This window comes from Aotus nancymaae, unplaced genomic scaffold, assembly GCF_030222135.1.
Source record: "Aotus nancymaae isolate 86718 unplaced genomic scaffold, 86718_ANA_hifiasm-v0.15.2.pri h1tg000015l_0, whole genome shotgun sequence".
Classification (NCBI taxonomy): Eukaryota; Metazoa; Chordata; class Mammalia; order Primates; family Aotidae; genus Aotus; species Aotus nancymaae.
Window position 1 is genome coordinate 9646770 of NW_026988426.1, and position 23178 is coordinate 9669947.

Here is a 23178-nt window from a genome sequence, read left to right on the forward strand (position 1 = left end):
CTGATAAATAAAAAAAAGAGAGTAATGGAACTTTCCCTGAATTAAGTTTCCTCCTCTGTATATATGAGTAGGATGGTTGTGGAGATTAGATATGATGAGTATAGTACCCAGAACCTAGTAAAGCTCAATGCCTTCAAAGATAATGATATTTTCGACTTCAAAGATGATCATGATCATGATCATGATGAAAAATTGAGTGGATACATAATATGTGTTAATTCTCATGGTCAAAGATTCTCCTTAATAACAACTCAAGACAGATGTCAGACTCATTCAAAGAAACTCTCTTTCTCTATTTTGCCCCATGTTACCATGTTTCTTCCCTCCTTAATGAAAGTACAATTCAGTACACTTGAGCTTTAACCAAATCATTAAGCAGCTCTTCTGTGGTTGGCTACAAAGATGATTTCCCATTATATCAAGCTATGTCAATGGCGAACACCCATCTCAACTGAGTACAGACAATTAGTCAGGCTACCTATGGAGTTGGAAAAGATAAACCAACACAGATATGGTTAATTTCAATAGAGAATGTTGGTTACAGGGCAGCTAAGCTTCAGTGTTCAAAGCTATTATAATGATCTTATCAGACTGATGTTGAAAAGACTTCAACTATCCTTACTCCAAGATCTCCCCATGATTCCATCTATATCCACGATTGAGTCTGGTGTGGTTATCCAGTTGACCAAAATATACATGCCTTGTTTTACATGATTTTGAGGAAGACTTGCACTCAGACTTCTAAATCAAGTGGTATAAGTCAGGCCATGTTTAGACTACAATTTGAGCACTGCTTGGACATCGTATTTGGTTGGTTTTGGATACCTACTTGTTTACCTGAACTTTGCTTTACATGAAGCTATTACACTTCCTTTTTTAAACCACTTTGAGCTAGAAGTTTGATTAGTTGCAGCCAAAAACATCCCACATCCCGTCATGTGCCAGCCTCTATGTGTAGAGGTGGAATATACAGACGTCATCTAGTGCAGAGTTATAACTATGCTCCATGGAGCCGTTGCATTTTGTTGGAAGTACCAACAAGGGTTTGGGGATGAGGGAGCAGTAGAGTCCTCAGAATTCTAGAATGCCCAACCCTCACTTGAAGAGTGTACCTATTTCTGTTTTCCATATTGGGCTTACAAATAATATCTTTCATAACTTTTAAAAGAGGTTGGTAAATCACCCTCCTGATTGAACCCATTTATTTTTCAGGAGAAAAATATGCAGCCAAGAGAAGTCAAGACTTGCCCAAGGTTGCACAGCTAGCTACTAATAAAATCTGACTAGAATTCCAGGCTTAGAGATTAGCACATTTTCCTAAAAAGGGCTATTGGAAGCATTTTTTTTTTTGCAAACATACACCTCAAATCTTCATGGTCATCACTGTACACATCGACAAACATTACTGTCATATACCTACTATGAGTGTGTGGTACTTGTATTTGGCACCTTAGAGCTTAGGAGGACAGAGTGTGGGGGTGATATCAGAGAATACTTCGTGGAAGAACTAATGCCTGAACAAAGTTTTGAATAGTGGATATGAGTTCCCCAGATGGAAAGGGGAAGTAATAGAGTCTATTTGGAGTAGGCTCCTTCAAACATGAAACCTATTTGGAATTAACAACTATGTTATAAATGTAAGGTATATTATTCTTACCAAATTACCGTGTATATCAGTAGAGTCTAGTCAGGAAGCAAGAAGCATATTAGGTATCTCAAACAGAGGGGATTTAATCCTGAAACCTAGTTATAAACTGTTGAAAATAATAGAATAACAGAAAAGAAAATGGGAAAGGAGAAGTAACTCAGAGAGTAGGAACTGCAGAAAGTAGCTACCCCTCCTAGGGCTGGAACAAAGATGAGACTATTATTATTATCTAAGCCCAGGAATGCACTTATGACTGCACCAGTGGGCGTGCCAAGAAGGGTGATGGAATCGCCAAGGAGAAGCCACCAAGCCAGTACTAGTGCCAACACGGAGAGCTCATCCAAGCTAGTACTGAGCAACTGTGACTAAAGTTGGAATTGTTAAAGATACATCACTCCCAAAGACCACATGAGAAACAGTGAGAGAGAAAGAACATGGCTTCCTGCCTTCTCTCATCTTCCAGCCTCCTACCAGTGCTTCACACTGACTGAACCTACCAAGAGAGCCTGGGGTCTGTGGTTTGCAGTGGTGTAGGACATGAGATGCACAGCATGGAAGGACAAGAATGGTGCTGAGAATAAACGGAAAGTAGCCGCCACACTGTATTTTCTAAATTTAATATACTTTATAGCAATTCTTCACAGTTCTCAAATCCAAGGTCTATCCTCCCTCTCCCCACCACAAATACACATCTACACACTGATGTACCCGTATAGCAACAAGTCCAGAACACACAGCAGTGGGCATTTGTAAGTTTTTTTCTGACTGGTACTTGAAGCCTCTTCCTACTGGGGAGGAATTCCCCATTGTCCGAAGATGAAACTCTAGATCCCTGTCTTGCCAGCTTCCCTTGTAGCTAGGAGGTGGCACATGACCTAGTCTCCCTCAATCAGTGTAACTAGTGATACAAAGAGGTAGAGACAGAGAGGTTCCATCCTGATGGAGAGGTAGCCACATCCAGGTTCGAAGAACCATAATGGTGGTCATGCCAGTGGCTGCATCTGGGGTTCAATGACATTTAAGTTCCAATGGCTGTGGCAGCCACATCCTTACTAAACAGCTTCTGTCATGTGATTTGGCCCTTATCCTCTAGACTTCCCAGTGATTTTGAGAACTACCCAAATCTTTTCGATAATCTCATTTTCTGCTTAAATCATCTAGAATAACCATCTGTTGCTTGTAACCAAGAACATGACTAGTATAAACTCCTTCCTTGTTTTGAAACCAGAGATCTTCTATCTTGAACTTAACACTTACGATTGTTTAAATGCTTTAGGGACCTTCATCTCCTATGATATACAAAAGAAATGGACAATGGCAGATAAATAGACTCTGGCACAGAAGCCTCCAGAAGGTGCTAAGATATACTACAAGCCTCCAGCATCCAGAGGTGTAAGAGCATGCTATCTCCAGCCATGACCATGGGCAAGGGGTGCTTGCCTTGAAAGTCAGGCTCCAAACCCAGCAGTAGACACAGAGTTGTTTTTCTGTCTCTCCCTGAAGGATTCACCCTGCCAGGAAGCTCTTGGTTCTGTTGCCATTCCTGCCATCTCCCAAACCATAGATGGCCCTAGGAAGCACTGTCGGAAACAATTGAACTCCACTCCCTTGCAAATTCAGAACCCCCAACCTCCTCCAAATATCAGCCAAGCATTTTCCCAGGGGTAGGATACTTTCCTGCTCCTCCTATTCTAAATTGTCATCTATTAAATTAGTCATCTATTGCTGCATAATAAATCACCTCAAAACGTAGAGGTTCAAAACAATAGTCATTTATTACCTCTCATCGTTTCTGAAGATTGGCATTCAGACAGAGTATGGTTTAGATGAGTTGTTTCCATGATCCACAGAGTTCAGGGATCTCAGCCAGAAAATCGAAGGCTGAAGGCTGCACTCACTTATAGGTTCATTCATTCACATGTCTGGCTGTTGATGCTGACCATTGGCTGGGGGCCTAGTCATCAACTGAAACACCCACACACGTATGTAGTCTTCCTTACACATGACAGCTGGGCTCTAGGAGCCAGACAGAAACTGTATTGCCTTCTACAGTCTAACCTGGGAATCCACACAGCATCACTTCTACCAGATTCTATTAGTCAAGGCAGCTACAAAGATCTGCTCCATTTCAAGGGAAGGGAACAGAAACAATCCTCCATCCCCACCCCAAAGGTGGTGTGTTAATGTCTCATTGCAAGACAAACCTGTGAGATGGGAAATCCACTGATGTGGCTATCTTGGGAAAATACTTCCTACCACAGTCACCTTCAATAATTCCCAGGTTTAAAAGACTTCCTTGGACTCATTCTCCTTAGATCATACAGCAACTCATGCTGCACCTGCCACTCTAACTATATCCCCTCAGTGAGTCCAGAATATCCTATAACCACCCACCCTCTAAGAGGGAAGCCATGCTCAGTGAGTTCCAGATGGTCTTCTGGCTCCTTCTTCTGAAGAAAAACAAATAAACAAACGCAAATGTCAACTCAAAAAGCCTCCCTGCTACAAGCGTTAACCCAACGATACTAATTTCAAGAACCCCTCAGAGCTATCTACGCACTGCTTTTGCTTGCACAGGCTTATTAAATCAATAAACTCCAAGATGACTTTTCTGATGAAAAACGTAAATAAATAAAACTACACAGTGTCAAGTACAAACATGGCTTGAAAATCACTCACACCACTCTTCCCTAGCTCAATTTCCACCTACTTCAATGCCGTTGGTTAAGAGCTAGCTCCTCAGGGACTGACACCTCAGGAAGAAGTAGGGTTCTACATGAGCAATCTGGTTGATGGGGGAGGGAAAAGCAGGTAAGAAGGTGCTTACACAGTCAGGAAGGGGAGACTCTGGCACACTCGAGTTAATGTTCCCAAGCTGGGGACCCTGCAGGAGCTGGATGACTTGGAGGGGGAAAGGTACCAAATAAATTGACTGTGCTTTTAACCCTCAGGCAAAGCATCAGTGATTCATTGTTGAGAATTTTCATAACACCCTCCTGCAGCCCTGCTCTCCCAGGTCTTCAGCTGCAGGCCTGACCTGACTCTGGATGAGACAAGGACAAAATGGGAGCAGGGGAATCAGAATGGGGCACAAACTTTCGACTGCTCAATCTAGGCCCTGATTTTGGTAGGGGAGAGCTGCCTTAGGATTCAACCATGGCTGCAGAAAAGGAGTAACTTGCATCTGTCAAAAAGCTTAAGTTATCAATGCTGAAATTTGAAAGGGGCTCCTCGCGGTAAATGAAAATAACAGCTCTCCTTTGAAGATGGTTGGTTTGCGCCAGTCACTGAACTAACAGCTGTATGAGCATCATATATTTTTTTAAGTTCGGGGTACATGTGCAAGATGTGCAGGTTTGTTACATAGGCAAACATGTGCCAATGTGGTTTGCTGCACAGATCATCCCATCACCTAGGTATTAAGACCATCATCCATTAACTCTTCTTCCTGATGCTCTCCCTCCCCCCGCCCTCAACACTCTGACAAGCCCCAGTGTGTGTTGTTACTTACCAAGTGTTCTAATCATGCAGCTCCCACTTATAAGTGAGAATATATAGCATTTGGTTTTCTGTTCCTGTGTTAATTTGCAGAGGATAATGGCCTCCAGCTCCAACCATGTCCCTGCAAAAGACGTGATCTCATTCCCTTTTATGGTTGCATAGTATTCCATGGTATATCAGTATCGCATTCTCTTTTTTCAGTCTATCGTCGATGGTCATTTAGGTTGGTTCCATGTCTTTGCTATTGTGAGTAGTGTTTCAGTGAACATATGCATGCATGTATGTTTATAATAGAATAATTTATATTCCTTTGGGTATATACCCAATAATGGGATTGCTGGGTCAAATGGTATTTCTACCTCTAGGTCTTTGAGAAATCACCACACTGTCTTGCACAAGAGTTGAACTAATTTACATTCCCATCAACAGTGTAAAATAATTCTTTTTTCTCCACAACCTCGCCAGCATCTGCTGTTTTTTGACTTTTTAATAATAACCATTCTGACTGGTATGAAATGGTATCTCACTGTGGTTTTGATTTGCATTTTATGAGCATTATTTAACTTAATTAATTAATGGAATTAATTAAACACATGTCATTGAGTACCTATCATGGTTTCCTGAAGCTTGTATTCTTTGAGGCAGGTGCTGTTAGAGCTGGGACTGAAAAACAGCTCTATGGAATTCCAGAGCCTAACACATTAACCACGAAGCTGTAGAACCCATTTCTAGTAACTTTCATGCCTTTGGTGACTTGAGCAGTTGGTGCCAGGCGTCCAAGGGTTTGCCTCGAGCTTCAGGGTTAAGCAAGCTGACCTAAAGGTTGAGTATATGTTGATAATCTGTAGAGACAACTCACAGGAGGAAAATGGAGAGGCTTTAACAGACCCAGGCTATGCAGAAAGATTATCAGAAGAACCAGTCAAACCTGGGGTTGAATCCCAGCTCTACCAAACATCGGGTGAGTTACTTCACCTCTCTGCAAAGAGGGAATAAAACAATTAAATGAGATAATGAGTTTATGCCCAGGGCTTTATCCATAGGAAGTGATGAAGTAACGCTTAACAGGGATGAATATGAGAATGGAGATGCAGCGTGGAAGGAGGGGCTCCAAGTGGCACCAGAGCCTGGGAGCCAGAACTGATAGCTGAGTATGCTGCAAAACAAAGTGGAGCACAAGACATGCATGCGGGGACCTCAGAGGTGAAGACTGGGAGTTGTACTAAGCCAAGAAGAAGGGAAAGGTCAGGTGTCGAGATTCAATTCTTTCTTTCTTTCATTCGTTCATTCATTCAGTATTTCCTAGGTTCCTGCTGCATGCAAGATGCTCTGTTGTGCCAAAAGGAGCAGAGACTGGGTGCTGTCTGTGGAAGGTGGGCTGATAGGGAGTCAGGGGCTCAACTGTCATCAAAAGGCTTTTGAAAATACCAGTCCAGAGATTTAGGAGCTGCCCTGGTGGGTCAGGAAGCAAGCAGAAACTTGCAAGTTTTCCCCACAGTTCAAATAGCTTCACAGGCCCTGAATCTGCACCAGGTTCTGGGAGTTTAATAGGCCACAGGGGCCTGGATTGGAAAGGCTTCTCTGGATGGTGTGTCCAGCCTGGATCATCCCAAGTAAACCTAATCACTCTTGGAACCAAACACTAAGGTAAACTCAGTTTCAGGGGACTCAGGCTGGCCCCTCACATGGCCAGAACATCCACCTCCCTGGCAAAGGGCCAAGTAGTCAACAGCTACACTTTGCTGAAGTGCCAGAAACCCCCTCCCCACAGACAGGCCTTGGTGCCCCGCAGGGAGACACCCATTCAGTGGCTTCCTTCACATCTACTAAGCGCCTACTATGTACCAGTTCTGGTCTCGGCCTGAGGCTACAACTTTAAATAAAACAAATGTGATCCCTGCCCTCTTGGGATTTATGTGCTGGTTGGGAAAACAAACAACTAGGAGTCTGCAATCCTTTATCTAGAAATGCTTGTCACCAGATGTTTCAGGGGATAGAGAATTTTTCACATTTTAGAGAGGTTATATAGTTCAAATACCATATAATATGCTACACTCCATAGAATCCAGGCTAGCACATCAGAGTCGAGCACATTCACAGTTCTGTCATCATACATATAAATATTTACACTAAGAGGGATAAATTAAGTAGGCAGATAGTTTTGCATCGGTTTAGGTCAAATTTTGCTACAAAAACTGCAAATTCATTTCAAAAATAAACTGATGTGTGCCAAACTTGTTTTTTTTAACATTCGGTTTTCAGAATGTTTGGAATTTCAGTGTTATGGAGAGGAATTGTAAACAAATTAATTTTAGTTTGTGGTACAATAAAAGAGGGCAATATGGTCATGCATGAGGTAGGGATAGAGCAACTTCAGGGGAGGGGCCCACTCACCACGCACGACCCCTCACATGCATTCGCTCACGTCAGCTCTCTAGCCCCAGGAACGTGATGTTGTCACTTTCATTTTACAGGCAAGGAAAAGGAGAACTGGTACCATTAAGAACCTCATTCCAGGCCAGCATTCCCTACATTCCTTTTAGCACAACAGAGCATCAAACAAGCACCACCACGATTTTACCATGTTCCATACCTCTGCTAGTTCTTCAGTTTCTCCTTTAAATCAAATCATGTTTTTAATGTATATAAATTTATCTGTAAAGGAAGCGCTGTAGAACTACTGTAAATGGTAAGACGGTATCTCTGTAATACACGCAAAAATACACAGCTCTTCAATTTGTTCAACACTTGCCTCTGTACCACTTTAACGCTTTAACACTATCTAAGTAGCCCGCACACTCTGAGAAAGGCTGACCTAGGCTGACAAGTGGAGCCAGCCAGAGCCTGATGCTCTTCCTCTCACAAGGCACTGCCCTTCTAGACCAAGATGGCAGCAAACACCACATGGACCCATTTCATCAGCTGACCACATCCCAGGCCCAGTGACACCATCATCTTCCCAGGAGCTTGTCCTCATCAGAATTAACTCTGAGAGCAGAAGAAGAGTAGCCACCAGGCACTGTGTTACATGCTTTCTTTACAAACAATACCTCCTTGAAGCTTCACCACCTGGAACCAGATGCTACTGCTACCCTCTTAGAAAACAGGAAACTAAGACAAGGGGACACCAAAGTCACACAGTTACTGGAGACAGAGCCAGAATTCAAACCCAGGTCTCAGGTTTACAAGCTTGTGCTCGGTATTTACAATCCCAACCTCCTTAAGATCATTCCCATCCTTTCTGTGCAGCAGACCGTTATGGCACATGTTTACCTTTGTAATAAACCTGTACATCCTGCACATGTGCCCTGAACTTAAAAGTTGAAGAAGAAAAAAAAGATCATTACCAACCTCCCTTTGGCATTCCAGGGCTCTCTGCAGCCCAGATGTATTCAAGCCCTGACATACTGTTTTGCATTTTTTGTGCTATGTCTGCCTCATACACCAGGCTGTGAGCTCCTGGAAGGCATGGTCCAGTTTCAGTGTTCCCAGTCCAGGTGAGGTGTTGCCTGCAATCCCAGCACTTTAGGAGCCCAAGGCAGGTGGATCGCCTGAGGTCAGGAGTTCAATGCTCCCGGTGGACTCTAGGGGCTATGAAAGCAAGGATCTCTTCTGTTTCATTCACCTGTGTCCCCTTCACATAGTGCTGTGCCTGACAACTATAGTAGGTGCTCAATAAATACTTGTTGGTGAATGGACGAATGAAACGTTATATTGGTATCTACCCATAAATCTGGTATTCCCAATACCTAGCACTGTGCCTGGCACATAGAAGGATCTCAGTAAATATTTGTTGAATCAATAAATGGCAGTCCTGTTACTTGAAGATGAAGCAGAACTAAGATTTTGACATTCTACTTTCTAGAATTCAAAAGAATGTGAATTTTAAATAGGACTTCCTTCTGTTAAAAATAAATAAATAACCTAAAGGAAGGAAGGTGAAAGGAAGAAGACAGGACATTAAGATAAATTTAGATAAACATAAAATTTTTGAAGCTTTGGATATGAAATCACACCTGAGCCCAAATGGAGCCATCTTCTGGGGAACGTGCTTCCACAAGTGTGCTTGCCGTAATTCCCAGCTCTTGTGTCAATTCTCCCGAGACTGATGGCAATGACTAATTGTAAGTGATTAAATGTGTTCCTGGAATTCTCAAGTGTTCCTCCTAAGTCAGGTGGAAGATGTCTGCTCAGGGAAGAGAGGAAGCACTTAAAAAGCTATTGTTCAGTGAATGCGGGTGTGGAAGAGTGGGTAGGAAGGGTAGAGGCACAGGCACCCCGTATTTCTCAGGGTTTGGAGAGGAAATATGATGTGAGACGAATTGCATGTTGAAGAGCATATTAGGACCTCTGTCAAATCCATTCCTGTTTTATGGTGTGATCATCTCAAGGTAACATACTCATCAGCCGCGCTCCACTGAAATCACAAATGTAACAACCCCTTTGACAAAATTCTCAAGGGCACAGAGTACTGCCCAGTGCAAGGGAAAGAAAAAAATCATCTTATTTTTCCAAGTCATCAACTCAGAAAGATGCAGGATTGTTGCATATATTTAATGACTTCACATGGAAAAGCACCTAACTCTATGCTCAGCACATCAAAACGAGTAAAACAGCTCCACGTATCCAAATTCTGCCCAGTTCCCAAATAATTATTTATCTAATATGAGACAATGGAAAAATTGCCTGCATTTTTTTTTTTTTGAGCTGGAGTTTTGCTTTGTTGCCCAGGCTGGAGTACAGTGGTGCAATCACAACCTCACCACAACTTCCACCTCCTGGGTTCAAGTGATTCTCCTGCCTCAGCCTCCTGAGTAGCTGGGACTACAGACATGCACCACCACATCTGGCTAATTTTTGCATTTTTAGTAGAGACAGGGTTTCACTATGTTGGCCAGGATGGTCTCGAACTCCTGACCTCGTGATCCACCCGCCTCGGCCTCCCAAAGTGCTGGGATTACAGGCATGAGCCACTGTGCTCGATCATCTTTTATTTTTCTCTCCCAGCAATCCTTTGGAGCCTATTGGCAATGGCTAGAAAGTCAAGGCTCAGACAATCAAGCAACTGATCCAAAGTCACACAGGAAGGAGGTGACAGAGCTGGGGAGAAAATGCAGCTTTTTAAACTCCAGCAACTGTTTTCCTCATTTTCTCTGTTTCTCCCACTAACTGACCTGGCTCTGCTTAGGACTGGTCCCTTCCATGGGTATAAAGTAGGTAGCCATTTAGGTAGAGTGATTTTTAGAACTTCCCCACTTCCAAAAATGTCTCTCTCCTTCAATGGCCTTCCAAGGTTCCTAAAATCCCTGCCCGCTTCTCCTCAAGATCAGGCCCAGCTACTAACCTTCCACAGAGTTGTTCTGTATGGGTCTTTAACAGAGCCTAGGCCTGTCCTTGCTGTTAAACATTTGAGTCAAGACGGTGCTTCCAGAATCCCAATGTCTTCATCTGTAAAAGTAAAAGTCTGGGTCACGTGATCCTGAAAGTCCCTTCCTGCTAGGACATTCTCTGTCACTCTGACCTAAGGGGACATCTAAGGGGTTTGGCCACCTCTTCCTTGTCCACTTATAAAGGGCCCAATGGCAGGGTAAGGACAAGGAGCACTGGCACCTGAACAGAAATGTTCCTGCCAGAGGCTAGAATGACAGAGGCCAATAGGGCTCCCTGCCACTTCCCATTCCCAACCCCTTCCCTCTCTTCCTCTCTCCTCACCCTGCCCAGCCAGGCAGGCAAACCACAGGCAGAGAAGCCCTGGCAAGGCTGGTCTGTGGTGTCTCTGCTGGCTCTGTTGATGATTCCACTTAAAAGGAACCAGTTGTGCTGGCATCTCGGTCCAGCAAATGTGTTTGGTTGCTTCTGGAATGCCAAGTGGGCCACTGAAGAACCAAGAAGGGCCACTGAAGAACCAAGAAGGACCACTGCTCCTAAACCCTGCTGCTGTCACAACCCTGCGTGTCACTGGTTTCCTGCGAACACAGAAAGCAGGAGGAATGGGAGAGACATGGACTCAGGAGACAGCCATAAGACAGGAGGGCAGAGAGAACTATCTCCCATAAATTTTAACAGCTTCCAGATCACAGAAACCGATTCCCAGAAGTGGGGTGTGTGTGTGTGTGTGTGTGTGTGAGTGTGTGTGCGTGCGCGTGTGTATGTGTGTGTTTGATGGCTGAAACTCTGATAAACATCTAATTCTCAACAATACTCAGCAGTTTGTATCTCTAATGTATGTTTGTAACCTAGGGGTTAGCTTGAGAATACATTAGGGGCTGTTAGCAAAACAAACACATATTTATAGACTTCAACAAGGTGATTTTTAAATAGTTCATTGTTATTTGAAAACAGTAATTATTGGCAGTCACTATCTAAGGATTTTAATTGCATTTTTGCATTTAATCCTTAAAACATCCTCTAATGTTACCATGGCAGTATTGATTAGTTTGTTTGGCAGTTTTATCACCGTCTGTGTTGGTATCAATGAATGGAAGCTGGGAAGAGACTTGGAAGGCGAATCCTTCTGAGGACAAATTTGAGCTACTCAAAACAGTTAAAGCAAATGGATTTTAGTTCAAGGGCCAGCTACAATTGAAAGCTAGTGGAGGCTGGAAGCAGTGGTTCACACCTGTAATCCCAACACTTAAGAGGTGGAGGCAGGAGGATAACTTGAGCCTAGGAATTTAAGACCAGCCTGAACAATATAGTGGAATCCCAACCTCCAAAAAGAAAAAATTTAATTAGCCACGTATGGTGATGTGCACCTGTAGTCTCAGCTACTCCGGAGGCTGAATCAGTAAGATTGCTTGAGTCTGGGAGGCTGAGGCTGCAGTGAGCCTTGATCATGCCACTACACTCCAGCCTAGGTGACAAAGTGAGTCCCTGTCAGGAAGGAAGGAATGAAGGAAGGAAAGAAGGAAGGAAGGGAGGGAGGGAGGGCAACTAGTGGAAGAACTGGGTTGAGATAACTTAACTTAGAGGACTGGGTTGAGAAGGATTCGGAGATTAAGTCTGGGCACAGTGGAAAAGACTAGCATAATTGACAGGCAATGCCTATCACGTGTGCTGGAGAAAGAAGCATCACCATATGTCATAAGTATTTGCCATCCTTGCTGAAGAATGAATTCCAGATCTGTCCTCCTGAGCAGGACTCTAAAGTATGCCCATATAGACTGTGCTCTGCACAGCTCCAAAGGGTTCCATTCATATAGATTTTGATGTAAATGGAAGCCCTGGAATGATACAGTCATAACCTGCACAATTGCACCTGGCAGCCCTGCTCCTGTGATGCCTCATGGAAATGAAAACTGTGGTAGGAGACATTGAACTGGACTGTAAAGATGAGTTTTTAAAGGGTAGACAGCTCCAAAAGGGAAGGGAAGAATCCTTGGCCCTGCTATTAACGTGTTGTGTGTCCTCAGGAAAGCTCTTTCTCCTTTCTGGATCTCAGTTTTACAGCCTGTGAAATGACTGTTTAGACCACGGGATCCCCAAAATCTCTGCCAAGAGATTTACCTGGAATGCATAGTGTATGTAAGGTGAAAAGTAGAACAGTAACTTTATTTTTTCCAAATATCCAATTAATATATTGATAAAGGTTACATTTCCATTCTTCACAAATACCTTTATCAACACAGTAATTCTCATACGTCACTGAATCTGGTTTAAATAGTCTATTCTATTCCAATAATCTGCCAGCCTGATCCTCTGCCAGTAGAACTCTATTTCAACCACAGTCACATTATCAAGTCTTCATCTGATAGGGAAATTCCCTCCACCTAACCTTTCTTTCTGAAATTTTTTGACTATTCTTAAGCATTTATTCTTCCAGAAACACTTTGGAATCATTTTACTAAATTCCCTCCAAATCCCAGTGATATTTTCGGTGGAATTGCATTAAATTAATAGTTTAAATTGAGAAGCATTGACATCCTTACAACACTCCCAGAAGTAGAATACATCTTTCCGTTTATTCAAGGCCTCTTTTATGTCCCTCAGTAAAGCTTTGTCACTTTCTTCACGTACATCCCGTAGGTTCCTTGTTAAAGTTATTCCTGGGCATTGCATATTTGGTGGTTGTTGTGAGTAGACTCTCTTTTCTATTATATTTCATAGCAAGTTCATGCTGGTGTATATCAAGCCATTGATTTTTTTGTAGATGTATTTGTACTACTAGACCTGTCCGGTATAGTGGGAGTCATGAAAGTGATGAAACTTAATCAGAAATAGCCCACAAGGGAGAGAGAGAGAGTGGGCAAAGGGGAGAAATGTCCTCACTTCTTCCATCTCTCTCCCTCCTGCCATGCCCCCCATTGACCAAGCCCAGCTGGCAGCCAGATGACAGGGAGCCTGGATGGGGCGTAGGCAGCCCCCGAGCCATGCAGAGCAGTGAAAGACAGGCCATGGAATGGACTTGGGACAGACAGGCCAAGGACCAGCTCAGAGTGTCTTCATAAGGACTATGGATTGCTTCTGAAAATTACATCTGCTCTCAAAGAATGAGTGCTTAATTCCACCATGATGGTCACAAGAATGTGCAAGTTGGTTTGAGAAGAACAGTGAAAGACAAGAGAAAATAGTTTTAATTGGGTTATGAAAACAAGCTCGTGGCCTCCTGAGGTGACTACTCTGATGGGAAAACCCTCCCTATGGACATACTTATTATTATATATTCATTATATTATGTATTACTATTATACATGTTATAGATAGCAGACATATATATGTATTATTTTTAAGTAGGCACATTAACTTATAATTATTCATTATGTAAAATGGGTGTCATTCCAATAAGCTCCCAAAGAGTAGAGATCGAAGATAATCCACTCTCTTCAAGAACCCAGAGAAATGCCTTTCTCAGAGGATAAAGACAAAGGGAGAAGTGAGGAGACTTTTCAGCAGGTACATCCTTCGCTCTTCCAGCAGAACCAAATAAGCCAAATAGAATCCCACTAGGATCAATACCAGAAGGAGGAGGAGGAGAAGAAGAAGAAGAATTATTGTTATTTCTAGATACCAGTATGAACTAATTAACCTGTTATAAGTTATAATTTTAATTTCTGTGTAGTTTAAATTTCTTATAACTAACCAGATACGTTGCTTTGAGAAAAATTCCAAAAGGCTTCCTGAAAGCATCTTGAGGGGCTTCCTGTTCATCTCTGCTCTTGGCATGTAGACGTAGATGCTCGAAGAATGCTTGCAGTGACAAATAGCCTAATTAAAAAGTAGGCAAAAGAATAAACATTTCTCCAGAGGAGATATACAAATTGCTAACAAGCAGAAGAAAAGATATGCAACATCAAATCAAAACCACAAGATATCACTCACACCCATTAGGAGAGTCACTATTAAAAAATCATAATAATAACAATTGTTAGTGAGATTGAGGAGAAATAGGAAGCCTTACACTTGGTAGGACCGTAAAGTGGTACAGCTCCTATGGAAGACAGTATAAAGTTTCCACAAAAATTTAAAAATGGAACTACCATAGGATGCAACAACCCCACTTCTCAGTATATATTAAAAGAATTGAAAACAGGATCTCCAAAAGATATTTATGCACCCATGTTTCCTGCAGCATTATTCTCAATGTTGCGGAAGCAACCTAAATGTCAGGTGAGCGAGTAAAGAAAATTTGATATATACACAATATATACACAATAGAATATTACTCAGCCTTAAAACCCAGGGAAATTCTGATGCATGCCACAACATGGATGAATCTTGAGGACATTATGCTAAGTTAAATAAGTCAGTCACAAAAAGGCAAATGCAATATGATTTCACCGACATGACGTAAGTAGTTGAATTCGTAGAAACAGAGAGTAGAATGGGGCTGGGGGAGGGGAAATGGGGAGTTGTTCCATGAGTCTGCAGTCTCAGTCATGTAAGGTGAACAAGTTCTAGAGATCTGCTGTACAGCAATGTGCATAGAGTTAACAATGCTGTAATGAATACTTAAAAACTGTTAAAGGGGTAAATAGATGTTATGTGCTTTTTTAATGAAAGAAAAAAGGAATGTTTGACATGAGGTGAAGTTGAACCTATTCAAAGACAAATGCCTGACATGCTAACTCCTGGGGCCTTCCCTCTTCAAGGCCCCACCCTGGGCGATACTCCCTGTTGCCACATCTTAGTCAACAGCCCAGGTGATGGTAGAGTCAGGGTTTTTCCCAAGTTTGTGTATCCCACACTATTTAACATGATGCTTGGCACAAAGCCCTCACTCAACCGATGTCCATGGAACAAATGAAAGAGTGGATGTAATGGGTCCTCAGTTTCCCCACCTATAAAATGTGGAAAACGCCTGCCTTTTAAGTGGTGTGTGCAGTGGAGAAATTCCTCTCCATCCCTTTGCTGGTGGGAGGTGAGAATGTGGGGGTTTTCCTTCCTCCTATGCCTCCAGCGTCTGTCTATTCCCTTCCTGATGAGTCATACAGGAATCAGACACTGTCACTCTCGGACAGAGCACATCAGGTACTTGCTTGGGAGCAGCAGACCCATGAATCTGTGCTGCATCCCTTGCAGTTATCTAGGGAACTCTGGGTACAGGCAGGAAGGGGGACTCTGCAGACAGAGAGGGCTCTGGCCAGTGTCCTCACCTCTCCCTTGACAGCCTGGCAGGACCTTCCCATTCTCTAGTTTGGAACCAGTGACCTGTCCCTTTAAAGGGACAGGTACTCCCCAACCAAGAGGCCTGGAAAAGCATCAAGGTCCCCACCCCAAATGTTCAAAAAGGCAGAAGCAATCAGTTAGCAAACGACTGCACCAGGAATCAGGGCAGCTGGGACCTGGCCCTGTGTCTTAGTCCTTCTCTGAACACAGGCAATGATAAGCAAATCCTTCCACTCTCTGTGCGTGTGAAGACTGAATGAAGCAATATATTCAACTGCTTAGCATAGCCCTGATATCTAACAAACAATTAATAATTAATAAATTAATAATTAATAAAAATTAATAAAGACAGCTCTAAATTTAACTACTATTTTCATTAGTACTAGTGGTGGTATATTATCTTCACTATGATCCTCCAAGTGTTATCACATTTCACAGATGAGGAAACTGGCCTCAGAGGTTAAGTGACTTGTTCAAAGTCCTTTGGCTACGAATTGGATCCACTGGTAATGGCCAACTGGCTTCTTTAAAGGGTAGAAATTATTCTGGCAGTTCCCATGGGAGTGTGTGGGAAGGGCAGCCACATTCACTCAGCTCCATTCACACCCAGACAAGCTCTCTCGCTGTGGCTGCATGGCAACCACAACACCTCCAGACCTGGCTCCAAACCTCATATCCTCTCATCTTCAAATCCCACATCTTAAGAGCACCTGGGCACTCCTTGGTTCTGACTGGGTCAGGGGTCCACCCTTAGAGCTGGAGGGGAGGGTCCACCTGGGCCTGACTGGTGGAAGACTCAGGACACAGTTCGGTTACAAAGAGAGGCTAAATGTAGGCTGGGGTCCAAAGAAGAGGCACCTGACCTGTACACACACGTGTGTGTGCATGCACTTGTGTGTGTGCAAATTCTAGAAAACATTTACCAAAATGTTAACAATGATATTCCCTCTTGATGGTGAAATGAGGGTGACTTTCCTTAATTTTCTGTGTTATTTCCATAGTTTTGCAATGAGCACGATTTACCTTGATAATTTTTTTAAACTCCTTTCCTTTGTTTAGTATTTAAATACTGAAAATAACATACAGTTATTTTTAAGACTATGGGGCTGGACGTTAAGGGGCCTCAGTTCTGGTTCTGGCTCTGAGGGACCATGGTCAAATAACTTGTCTGGCCTCAGTTTCCCCACCTGGGAAATGAGGAAAGGGCTACACAACTTCTTCAGTCCCTTCCAGCTCTGATTCTAAATGCCTCTCTCTTATGTAGGCACAGCAAATGAAAAAGTGTGGCTAAGCCAGGTTCTAGGAGACCTGCTTTAATCCAAGGAAAGTAGTTGTTCCCAAATAGAAATTAATCCTGAATGCAAATGGGGACACTTGTGGAGCTGAAAAGGTTTCGTTACAAGTTGCGAGTGCTTTCCAGAACCTTAAAGGAAGACCCCTCCTCAGTGGAGACCAGCTGACCTACTCCAGCCCAGAAAAATCTCTCCCTCCCTTAGACGGAAGAAGGATTAACATTACTGAGTGAGCCTACTATGTGTCAGGCCCACTCCAAAGTGCATTATAAACGCAGTCTAATTTAAACTCATAGCACTTGTGATCATCAGTTGTTTGACAAGTAACAAGACAGTGAAATCTCTTGAAGTGTTGTTTAACTGCCACATCATTATCGAATGTGAGTCCATGACTCTCTTCCCATAAAGAGCCTTGCAAGAAAGAAATACTTTTAATTTATTATTATATAAACCTCAGACCCTAACACAGTGCTCAATAAATATTTGCTAATCACTAGAATCTTCCTCCTATCATCAGTGTTTGGTGGGCTCCATACAGTCAAGGATTTGACCAGCTCATTGAAGCACACAGCTCTAGTTAAGAAAGTGATGATCTTAGTTAAAACTGAAAGGGGAGGAAGAGGAGCGAACAGATCAGGCCATTATCCAGTGTTAGCAGGAATCTATCTCTTTGAACAGTTCCTAACACTCACCAGGCCTGGAGGAAATAGGACATTGGACTGGTAGACTTTGAGAACAAAAGGTTAGAAAACATCAGATTTGGGGGTTGCTGAAAGCAACAGGAGAGCATTGGGATCTTGGGGAGGGGTTATAGTTGAAAGGAAGGGAGAGTTGCAGAGAGGAGAATGGATTTCTAACACAAAATTCACTACAGAAATAGAAAAATTGTGATAGGCACATAGATGATCAAACAAAACTGAGGTTTCAGGAATGCAATGGGCATTTGGAAGCAAAAAGGCTGGGCCAAAAACAAGAATGACAACTTTAAAATGTCTAAAAAGAGAATGTCATTGAAAGACAAAAGTTTCATAAATATTGCTTTATTTTGACTTTCAGTTAAGGCTGAGACCAACCTGCCCTTTTCATTCATTCATTCACTCACTCATCTAATAAGTATTTACTGAGCACTTACTAACCATTAGACACTGCACTAGGCCCTTGAAGGAACGAAAAGAAACACTGCCCTGCTCTCATTGAGCCTGAAGCCTGGGGAGGGAGACAGAGTGTGATCAAAGAGTCATGTGCAGAAGTGTGTAACCACAAACAGGGCGAATTCTATAAAGGAGAGAGGTGATTTTCGGAGAGTGGAGAACAAAGGAACCTTGCCTAGATTGAGTGGGGAGGGGCAAGACGGTCTTCCCTGAAGAAGTGACCCTGAACTGAGATGTGATGAATGGAGAAACACTAGGTAAGAATAAACTATGCAAGTGAAGGTCAATGCCATTTTTTTTTGAGTTGGAGTCTTGCTCTGTCCCCCAGACTGGAGTGCAATGGTGCGATCTTGGCTCACTGCAAACCTCCGCCTCCTGGGTTCAAGCAATTCTCCTGTCAGACTCCTGAGTAGCTGGGATTACAGGTGAATGCCACCACACCTGGATAATTTTTGTATTTTTAGTAGAGATAGGGTTTCACCATGTTGGCCAGGCTGGACTCGAACTCCGGACCTCAGGTGATCTGTTCACCTCAGCCACCCAAAGTGCTGGGATTACAGGAGTGAGCTACCATACCAGCCACAATGTCATATTTAAAGTACAGTAGAGGCAAGACTGGCTGGATTGGCAATCAGAAAACCTGGGTTTAAGACCTGCATCCTATAAGAACCCTCTCTGTGAGACATCCAACCAAGTTCTGGACCTCCACTGGATCATCTGTAAAAATAGCGCTGTTGAACAACCCCATTCAAAAGTGGGTGAAGGATATGAACAGACACTTTTCGAAAGAAGACATACATGAGGCCAAGAAACATGAAAAAGTGCTCATCATCACTGGTCATTAGAGAAATGCAAATCAAAACCACATTGAGATACCATCTCATGCCAGTTAGAATGGAGATCATTACAAAATCTGGAGACAACAGATGCTGGAGAGGATGTGGAGAAATAGGAACACAGTTGGTAGGAGTGTAAATTAGTTCAACCATTGTGGAAGACAGTGTGGCGCTTCCTCAAAGACCTGGAAATAGAAACTCCATTTGACCCAGCAATTCCATTACTGGGTATATACCCAAAGAACTACAAATCGTTCTACTATAAAGACACATGCACACGTATGTTCATTGCAGCCCTGTTTACAATAGCAAAGACCTGGAACCAACCCAACGCCCATTGATGATAGAGTGGACAAAGAAAATGTGGCACATATACACCATGGAATACTACACAGCCATAAAAAACGATGAGTTCATGTCCTTTGTAGGGACTTGGATGAATCTGGAAACCATCATTCTCAGCAAACTGACACAAGAACAGAAAACCAAACACCACATGTTCTGACTCATAGGCAGGTGTTGAACAAGGAGAACACGTGGACACAGGGAGGGGAGCATCACACACTGGGGGCAGTTGGGGGGTGCTATAGGAGGGACAGCAGGGGGTGGGAAGGGTGGGGAGGGATAACATGGGGAGAAATGCAGGATATAGTATGCACCTATGCAACAACCCTGCATAACCTGCGCATGTACCCCAGAACCTAAAGTGAAATTTAAAAAAATAAAAATGAAAATAAAAAAATAGGGATGTTTGGACTAAAATGATGTTTCTCAAAATGCAGTCTTCTGCAATCAAATCATTGGGTTACTTACAAAAACATAAACTCCTGAATCCCATTTCAAACCTCCTGAATCAGGATATCTAGGGCTGAGGCCCAGGAATCTGCATCTTAAGGCTTACACTAGGTGATTTTTGTTCCCTGTAAAGTCTGAGCATAGCTGGCTAGGCAGACAAACCTTTGCCTACTCAAGGGCTCTACACACCTTCCTCTCTAAATTCCAGGCTCTTGATGGAGCAGGACCAAGAAGGGGTAAAGTGGGCTGTTCCCTAGACTGAGCAAAGAAATAAAGTTTTCACGGGACAACGAAAGGCCAGACTTTCACACCTGGAGACGATCCGGTTGTTTTAGGGACAAGTTCCCCAGCCTGACGTGAGAGCTCCAGACTGAACACTTTTTTTTCTTTTCCCCTTAGTCCCTGGGATTTAACTGAAAATACAAATTCATTGGCACTTGTTCCTTGCCCTTTGCTCCTTCTCTTCATCCCCTTCTCGTGGACCTGGTCCTCTGTGTAAGTATCTAGGAGCAGAAGGAGGCTCACATGAGTCCTCCTGCCTCCCCCACCCTTCTAGGGTACGAATGGCCAGCCTCTGATAAGACGGTTTATAGTGTGCGAGCCTCTTTGGTCTGATACACAAGGAAAATTCCTGTTGACACTAACTGTACCAGTGGCCATGAATTATAGTCCAAGGACCTGCCACTCTGCCTGCTGAACCGAGCTGGGTTTCTCTCCTGCTGCACAGCGAGCTCACTGGCCAACTGCCCGCCACACCCCATTCCCCAAGCTCACCAACACCCACACCAGCTTGATCTCCAACCTCACTGTGGATACAAATATTTCCAACAAGCCCGAGCTCTCTGGATATGGCAATTTCAGAAGTTGCATCTCAAAGGCCAGACATATTATTTCTGCCTACCTGAAAAGATTCTTGTATTAGAATGAGATAATTCATGTAAAGCATATAACAGATGCCTAGTACACAAGAAGTTCTCAACAAATGTTAGCTGTTGTTACTTGTATTGTTGTTCTTTTCCCAGCCACTGTTGGTTCAGGGCAATTTATGTCAGAAAAAAAAGCATCAGTGACATCATTTGGCAAGTAAAGGGCTGTAAGGATAGCTGAGAGATTAACAGAGAAAATCTGTACCTAAGTACTCCAGATACTGAGAAATCTTTTGTGTGCTTTTAAGATTATACAAAAATATCTACAATAACTAATATTTATTGACAGCTTCCTGGGTGCCAGGCACAGTTCCATTTAATCTTCACAACAACTCCATGTAGTAAATACCATTAAAATCCCCATTTTACAGATAAACAGATGAAAGCTTAAATAAATAAAGTAACCTGCCCAAGGTCACAAAGCCAGGAAGTGGCAGAAGCTAGAATTGGATCCATCTGGATGAAACCAGTTTGGTGTTTAATAAGCTACTTCCTTAGGGCTAACTGGCATTTCTCATGCTGTCTTTGTCTTTGGAGTCTATATCTGTGCATTCTCTCTCTCTCTCTGTCTCTCTCTGTCTCTCTCTGTCTCTCTCTCTCTCTCTCTCTCTGTCCCTCTCTCTCTGTCTCTCTGTGTCTCTCTCTGTCTCTGTCTCTCTCTGTCTCTATCTCTGTCTCTCTCTCCCTGTCTCTCTCTCCCTGTCTCTCTCTCTCTCTGTCTCTCTCCGTCTCTCTCTCTGTCTCTGTCTCTCTCTCTGTCTCTCTGTCTCTCTGTCTCTCTCTCTCTCTCTCTATCTCCTTCTCCCAGTTGACAAGAGTTGGTTGCCATAATGAGAACGATAACTTTTGCTATCCCTAAAGACAATTATTAAATCAGGTCTCCCTTCTATCTAGCATTTCTCATGGAAGAGTTAAGGCAGGATCCTGATATAAACTCATTTAAGCTTCCCCAGGAGGTGTTAGGAGGAGAGATTCGATCCTCAGATATCACCAGGAAGAAGGGCACATACTTGAGCTGTGCAGTAGCACGCAGCCCAGCACAACTTCTGCCCCCCTGGATCCACGTCCCTGGTCTGCTGAGGCTTGCACAGAAGTCCCTGCAGTTTTGTTTAGCAGCAAGGCCAGTCTGCAGCCAAATTTTGGGTACCTGGCAAGTGAAAACTATTAATATTCTAGTCAAACTGTCTGCGCTCTAATCCTATCTCTGAATAGCCTTGGACAAGTTAATCAATCTCTCTTATCTTCAGTTTTCTCACCTGTAAACTGGAACTAACGGCATCAACCAGGCTGGCTGGGTGTGGTGGCTCACACCTGTAATCTTAGCACTTTGGGAGACTAAGGCAAACCGATTACGAGGTCATGAGATTGAGACCATCCTTGCCAACATGGTGAAACCCCATCTCTACTAAAATACAAAAAGTTAGCCAGGCACGGTGATGTGTGCCTGTAATCCCAGCTACTCAGAAGGTTGAGGCAGGAGAATCGCTTGAACCCGGGAGGAGGAGGTCACAGTGAGCTGAGATTGCACCATTGCACTCCAGTCTGGGCAACAGAGCAAGACTCCATCCATGCTATGGTTCAGATATGGTTTATTTGGCCCCATCAAGTCTCGTGTTGAAATTCAATCACCCAGTGTTGAAAGTGGGCCATGGTGGGAGGAGTTCAGATTGTGAGGGAGGACCCCTTATGAATGCCTTGGTGCCATTCTTGCACAAGCTGGTTGTTCAAAAGAGCCTGGCACATCCTCCACTTCCCTGCTCTTTCCCCACGAGATGCCAGCTCCCCTTCCCCTTCCACCATGGACTGGAAGTAGTCTGGGTCCCTCACCAGAAGCAGATGCCTGCACCATGCTTCTTGTACAGCCCCCATAGACCTTTCTTCTTTGTAGATTGTCCAGCCTCAGATACTCCTTTACAGCAGTGCAAACGAATTAAGACACACCACAGAAGTGTTGTTCGGAGAATTAAATGAGATGATGCATATGGTTTCACTTGGCACAATGCTGCATGTCTAACTGCACTCAGTAAGTCACAGTTAACTCAAATGGGGCCAAAGAAAACAGGCAATGCCTACCTGTAAGTGGGTAGCACTCCAAAGGGCCGGGGAAATATTTGGGGCCCTCCCAGGCACTTGCAATTCACACCACATAGCTAATTACCATTCTACCAGGCTGCCCCTGTCTAAAGTTTCCACAAATCTTCCCCATTCTCCGAGTACTCACTCGAGAAGTGCCATAAGGAGCCAAACAACCAAAATACTGCCTCTTTCTCCCCTCATCTTTTCAGGACTCCCAAGGCAACCTTCCAAATCTTTTGGTTTGCTGTCCAGTAAACAGCAGAGACATGCTGGGCATTTCCCATCCTAGCATTCCTCAATGCACGATGAAGATGGGCAAAGGAAACTGCCTCTTTCTCACCCTGATCC

At 43.4% G+C, this 23178-nt stretch overlaps 1 protein-coding gene across 1 annotated transcript in view; it reads left to right on the top strand.

Annotated features, from left to right (window-relative positions):
• ADRA1B (adrenoceptor alpha 1B) overlaps window positions 1-23178 on the top strand; it is a 109629-nt gene that overhangs the window by 23083 nt on the left and 63368 nt on the right. The window lies entirely within an intron of this gene.